This window comes from Nelumbo lutea, chromosome 5 (genome assembly GCF_056320005.1).
Source record: "Nelumbo lutea isolate HS-2025 chromosome 5, American lotus-T2T, whole genome shotgun sequence".
Classification (NCBI taxonomy): domain Eukaryota; kingdom Viridiplantae; phylum Streptophyta; class Magnoliopsida; order Proteales; family Nelumbonaceae; genus Nelumbo; species Nelumbo lutea.
In genome coordinates, this window is record NC_142688.1 from 31,203,154 (window position 1) to 31,210,157 (window position 7,004).

A 7,004-nucleotide genomic window follows, 5' to 3' on the forward strand; every position below is an offset into this window, starting at 1 on the left:
GTTAAAATTAAATTTCACAAGTAATCATTAAACAGGGTCTGTTTGTTTTACAGTTAGAATCGAAAACAAAATCTCTTAGAATTAGATTGGTATATGAGAATAAGAATTGGAATTGAATAGACTGGAATGGGATTTTCATTTTTAAGGGAGGGGAAGAAAATGATTATTCCCCCAAAGAAAGAATGTAATTGCACCATAAATAGGAACTGGATTTATATTTTGCTAAACCAAACAATTGGAATTGTACCTCAGCCTTGTTTTAACTATATATAGTCGGTGGCTTTATATATAAGAATTTTGCTTTCATATTTCACTCCATCAGGTCCTATATTAAATTGTTGAATTGAAATCATGTAAATAATGGATTTTTTTATTGGTTGAAGCGTTGGCTTTTTCTCTATGCATATATAATTTATAGTTACATTGGTCAGTAGTAGTTATTTCGGTATGTCTTTCTTTTTCTTTTTTGTCAAGGTGGTGATGTGACTTGAAGCCCATTGGCCCATAGGGATCAGGTGTTATACGTTAGACCTAATAAGTGGGGTTAGTAATAAAATTTACACTGGGCCCATTGACACACAACATAGAGATGTGTGATTTGGACATATATGTCTTCGACACAGCTATAATGGCCAGCTCAGCATCGACTGGATTGGTAGGTATGGTTCACGGCCCGGCCCATCCAATATTTCCATTGAACATGGGAACTGGGGAGATAAGGTTGTAGTAGTACTGTGAAAACGTGAAACACTGGATTATGTTGAGGGGACTCGAAGAGTTCATCATCTCTGTCTGTTTGTTGATAAGTGATAGATAGAAAATGGAAATTAAATATTCAACGAAACTTTTTCTTTTTGACTTTCTAATGACTTTTTTTTTTTTTTGGAATTTGAATAGGTATAATTCTGATTCTCGATTATTTTGTTTTTGTTTTCTGTCCAGTGTTATCTGATTAGTGGGTCATTTGGCAATTTGTTTTTAAAAGATTTTTTGAAAATTCTGATAGTTAAAAGACGATGTAAGTTTTTGCATCAAGATCTTAACAGTTTAAAAATCATTTGTTTAAAGCGTGCCTATCTGCATTTCTTTCCACATGAAGATGAGTTGAAAAAAAAAAGATAAAAAACTATTTAAAATTTCTTAAAAATAATCTAAAATGGACTTCCTGTATCTTTTTGAGGTTACGACGTTCCGTGATTAAACATTTTCCTAACTAAAATTTGAATTAACAGATTTCTAAAAACCAACAATCCGCACAAAAAGACACACCAGACAATACCAAAGTTTTATGAAGGGTTAGAATGAAAATGGGGTCATTCTAACCCTAAGCATGTAAGATTTGGGGTTGGGGATATGGTAGTCATTTACTTTTTTTTTGTTTTTTTATTTTATTAAATCAGTGAAAATAAAAAAAATTATAACCTGTGAACCGCTGTCCGGGTTAAATGATTTAACGGTTCGATCGCCCAGATCAACAGTTTTGAGTTTTTCAATGTTTTTTTAACGAATTGCTGATTTGTAGTATAACCGGACTGGGGGACTGACCGGTTATTGGTTTTTCCATTCCGACCGTCCGTCTGATTTTGAAAACCTTGGACAATACAAATATAGAGATATTTCTAATACATGGATATAAAAAGCTGTACAAACGGATATCGTCTTGTGAGCACTGAAGCTGCTCTCTTAGGAATCATGGGTTAAGGTTTAGAATTTTGGAGACTAAAGGCTTAAGGGTTAAGGTTAATTTAGAAAAAATAACATATTCTTTATTTTAAATCAAGAGATAGTTGGACGTAATGGTGAATGAGCAAAATAAAGCTCATATATAATTAACATGGAGTCATGGAGAGAAGGTGCATGTGTTTAATTTTGTTTGTTTGTGCATGCATGTAAATAATTAACCTTTGTTGCATGTCATCATGGGTCTTGATATATAAATTTCTTTATATTTAAAGAAATAAATAAAAAATTAAAAAAGAAAAGAAAAATCTCATCTCACTTAGTTGTCCACGCCACCCATCCTAGCTTTCTCTACTTTTGTCGCTATGGTTGGGATATTTTTGAGAGCTCAGAAAGAACTGACTTCAGTCTAATCTTGCAATTATGTCAACAATTCAGGATTGGTACATGTTTCCAACCCAAAGGCATTCCAACCAATTGGCTTAGGAACCAGCCATTAGACCTGTTCATGAGCCGGATGGCCCGATGGGTCGGGCCGGGCCGGCTTAGCTCCTGGATGGGCTTGAACATGGTTATAGGCCCATGTGCTTAAGTTTGGACCAAAAAGCCTGGCCCACAATAAATTTGAGTCGGGCTCGGATTTTGTCAAAATAGTCCAGCCCGAGCCCGGCTCGGCCCGACCTAATATTAGACTTAAAGTGAGTAATGTGATTATGTCCATTTGAATATTTTTTTTTTATTTAAGAATGTAAAACTGTGTTTTAAAATATAAAAGAAAGGGGAAAAAAACCATCTTGTAGGCCCATTGTTCATTTAAATAGGAAAAAAACTATCTGAATTTTTATTTCTAATTTGAATAGGGAAAATTGTTTTTTTTATTAGGTCGGGCTTCAGGCTCAAGCTCAGGTTTCAGGCTTTTTATCAGGGCTGGGCTCGGGCCCAAATAATAAGCCCATTGGTCGGGCTGGGCTCAGGCTCGGGCCTAGCATATTTTTCTTAATGACAAGTGAAAGCCCGACTCGAGCCCAACTTGGCCTGACCCATGAAAAGGTCCACCAGCCATGGGTCCGGACAAGTTCAGTTTTGGACCCCAAAACCATCTAACCTGTGTTTGGACCAAACTGTTTGACCCAGAAATTGATGGTCGAAGTGGTTCTAATTTTTTGGTCCAATTTTCAAAACCATGCTACAAATTAAATAGTACACTTATACTTTTACCGATGTTTCAAATGCTAAAGGTAACGGGTTGGATTTGGTACAAGATATTATCAACCCAAACCTGAGTGAGACCAACCCGATTCAAACTCGGTAGGGTTGGATCAATGCGGGTTCTCGCTTGACAAAGTAATGTGCATGGGTTTTTAGCATTAATACTGTTAGGTTTTGTGTCATGTGTTCTTGTTCTCGGCTATGCTTAAATTACATGGTTGATGCCTGTTCATAGAAAGAGACGGGAAGCACACCATAAGGCTATGGTAAAATCAAATACATATAGCCAATTATCACGTGAATTTATTAAATTATTTATTTTATCTTATTATTTTGAGATGGACGTATAAGTAATATTTGTGACTAGCAATAACATGTGACAATTAAACCAGTTCCCGTTGTACAACTCCATTGCATTGTTAATCAGCCCCACATGGTTAGGTATAGACAAAACTGGGAAGCAGATCAGAATGTCAGACATATGCTTCTTTCATAGATGTATCTCTACATGATTAAATAGTGTCTTATTTCTTTTGTGGATAAGTACGAATTCAACCAGTTCTGTGTCGAAATTTAATTAATTATAATGAAGGCGACGAAAATCGAACGCAAGACCATTTGGCCATAAATATCTCGACCCATAAAGTTAAGCTGTTAATGAGGTCCTTGAATGTGTTTTTATTCTCAAACATTTATCTTTATATGCAATGTTGAAAATAAAATAAGGGCTCCAACTGAAACTCAAAATGTGTTTTCTTATTGTTTAATGCCACCTTATCCCACTATGGGAATGTTTGAATCCGTGGCCATTTTTCAAAAAAAATGGTGTCACATTGGATTCACATAGGTATTTCAACAAATGTCCATATATATGAATGTTTGGTTCAGGTGTTTATTGAAAAATCGGACATACCTCATAATTGTTTTATGCATCGGTGAACTGTTACCTCAAAATGTTTATTTATTTTTTTTTTATAAAAAACGGATCTTAAAAACATAAGCATTTTTTCTTAAAAATCAATCTTAAAAAACGCTCACACTTCCAAACACCATGTATATTTAGTACTTAATATTTATCATTTATTAGCTTAAATATTTAGATGTTAGAGTGAACAAACTTGCCTTAATGGATCCAGACTGTCACATTTGTACTGTCACTTTTGCCCTGTGTGCAAATTTTGTCGCATTTTACAGCGCACATTATTATAATGTATTGAAAAATTGGCCCATATTTTATCATGTCAAAAAATTGATTGTTATCGTCTGTGGTGGTCCAGTTGTTTGGATTTAAGAAATTATAACATTAACATGAGAGAGAGAGAGAGAGAGGACCACGAAGAAGACTGGTTTAACGGGTGTGAGAATTATTAATGAGCATCGACCACTCATTACTCAAATAGTAATTAAAATGTTCAAACTTAAAGAATTGTTTGTCCTGATCCAAGAATTCATTATAGGGTAAAATTTTTAAACTATTCTTATTATTTCTTAAACTTTTATTGTTTCTGACAATTGATTAAGTGTACCTTTAACCGTTAAGTATGGATAGAAAAGGTAAAATATCCATTATACCCCTATGCAAAATTACATTTTTATCCTCAGATGAAAGCCTGAGCCATGGTTGGGATTTATGCAGCAGGAGAATCTCTCATCAGAGATCTTCAAGAACATTTCTTCGAAAAATCTTGAACCAACGGTGAAGATCTGCGTGGACGGTCTTCAATCTCTCAGCTAGCGAAATTGTGCCTCTTGGCGAAGAATATATCCAAAAACCGAGCACCGATCGGTGAATCCGGCGCCATCCCAACATTGATACCTCTCCTTTGTTGTACCGATCCCTGAACACAATAGCATGCAGTAATTGCTTTGTTAAACCTCTCTCTCCACGAAGGGAACAAGTCCCCCATCACAAATGCCAGAGCCATAAAGCCTCTCGTCTACATTTTGAAAACCGGTACAGAGGTGTCGAAGCAGAACGTTGCATGTGCTCTACTCAGCCTCTCGTTAATTGAAGACAACAAGGTTTTAGTCGGTGCTTGCGGAGCGATCCCGCCATTGGTCTCTTTGCTCCTGAATGGATCAAATCGAGGGAAGAACGCGCTTACAACGCTATACAAGCTCTGTTCTATGAAACATAACAAAGAGAGGGCCGTTAATGCAGGAGCCGTGAAACCGCTGGTGGACTTGATTTCAGAGTAGGGGAGCGGTTTGACGGAGAAGGCGATGGTGGTTCTGAGCAACTTAGCTACAATTCCAGAGGGAAAAACTGCCATAGTCGAAGAAGGAGGGAATGCAGTTTTGGTTGAAGCGATTGAAGACGGGTTGGTGAAAGGGAAAGAGTTCGCGGTACTGACGCTTCTGCAACTATGCGCGGACAGTGTACGAAACAGAGGATTGTTGGTGAGAGAAGGTGGGATCCCACCGCTTGTTGCGCTCTCTCAGACGAGCACAACCGCCGTTCGGTAGAAATCCACAGTGGTTCCAGCGCCGTTCGTCATCGACCGGAGTTGACTTCCACCGGACCTCCGCCGTGCAGTATTTGCAGCGACTGTCGTCGGTGATGATAGCGATGGCAGCCTTGTCTAAGGGGGAGTTAAGTTTAAAACAGGGATAAAAATGTAATTTCACATAGGGTATAACAGGCATTTTAACTTTTCCATTCATTTTTAACGGTTAAGGGTACAATTAGTGAATTGTCAGAAACAGTAAGGATATACTTAGTCAAATTTCAAATAGTAAGGGTAGAATTAGTCAATTAACTAAACCATAAGAGTAGTTTAAGAAATTTACCCTTATATTGTAAATCTAAATAACTCTTCTGTCCAATAGACCGGCCATGCTTTCAATCATGTGGATAAAATAATGATAATAAATCTGCTGCAACGTTGTAGCATCTCACATGTGATCCCAATGAATTGCCAATACACCAGCATTTGGAATAAAAAAATAACAAAAATATGTTTCAACACCCTTCCAATATGATCTGATATTTTATAGAGAGATATATGGTGTAAGGTTTTTAAAACTGAATCGAACAATGAATTGTTCAAGGTCCGGTTACCGGGTCAAATAGTCTAACTGTTCGAAATAAATGGATGGTTCATTCTAACAAAAGAAGTAAAAAATTAAAAAAGATAAAAAAGAAAGTCAAAAATTGCTGAACAGTTTGAATGGTTTGAATGACTTGATCACTCAGGTCAACAGTTTGCTGACCAAATCAATAGTTTTGGAATAAAATGGAACCAGTCAAATCAAGTGATCGGAGTTTTTCTGGTCTGACCATCTGGTCCAATTCAGTTTTGAAAACTATGGGTGGTGTTAGATCATGTTATGAAGGTGTTGAAGCATGTTTTGTTGGCAGGTGATCTCAACTCGTGTTTTTAGATCTCATGGCAAATTTCTATCCATCGTATATGTAAATTGGTTTTTCCCAGCGTTAACTTGGAATCAAATCCTACAATCAGCCTTTAGGTTATGTTTGGTTTGAAGGAGGAAAAGCCTATATAAAGTTTGTAAAAGTTTCTTTACTTTTCCTACTTTTTCCTTCAAACCAAACAGTGCCTTAGAAATAAAAAGATTAGAAAGAAATTATTAATGATGCATAGCACCGAATACCAAAAAAAAGGGTGTGGCATGATTTGAAACCATTTATCCATAGTTTTAATACAAAATTTTACATTTTTTATTTCATGCAAAAATGTAATGGATTAATCCACATCATGCATGATAAATATTTGGATTATTACTATATTTTGCTAATGATATATCAATACAATAATATTGAACACCTCGCCGATAAAAATACGCGGAACACCTTATAAAACGAGATATGCTTTAAATCATGTGCTTTCAACCACACTATAGTCTGAACACCACACAACCTAACGAGATAAAGAAAGAGAATATGGTTTGTGGGTGTGGCTACTGACTACATATATATAAAACGTTAATAGTGGACCCAAAATCTTGATTTCCTTCATGATGTGCACCCTTTTTGAAATACAAGCTTTTTCTTGGTATCAATCAAATTTCTTAATCCATATTTTATGTTTCACCTTTTTACATGGATTTTTGAAAAATTATTTCTTTTTCTTTGTGCCACTTTTTATCTTAAA

General features: G+C 35.9%; 1 pseudogene across 1 annotated transcript; it reads left to right on the forward strand.

The window, feature by feature from the left end:
• Positions 1–589: 589 nt before the first annotated feature.
• Positions 590–5,653, forward strand: LOC148851436 (uncharacterized; annotated as a pseudogene). Its single transcript, XR_016099409.1, has 2 exons — positions 590–655; positions 4,499–5,653. The product of XR_016099409.1 is annotated as an uncharacterized LOC148851436 (transcript).
• The last annotated feature ends 1,351 nt before the right edge of the window (positions 5,654–7,004 follow it).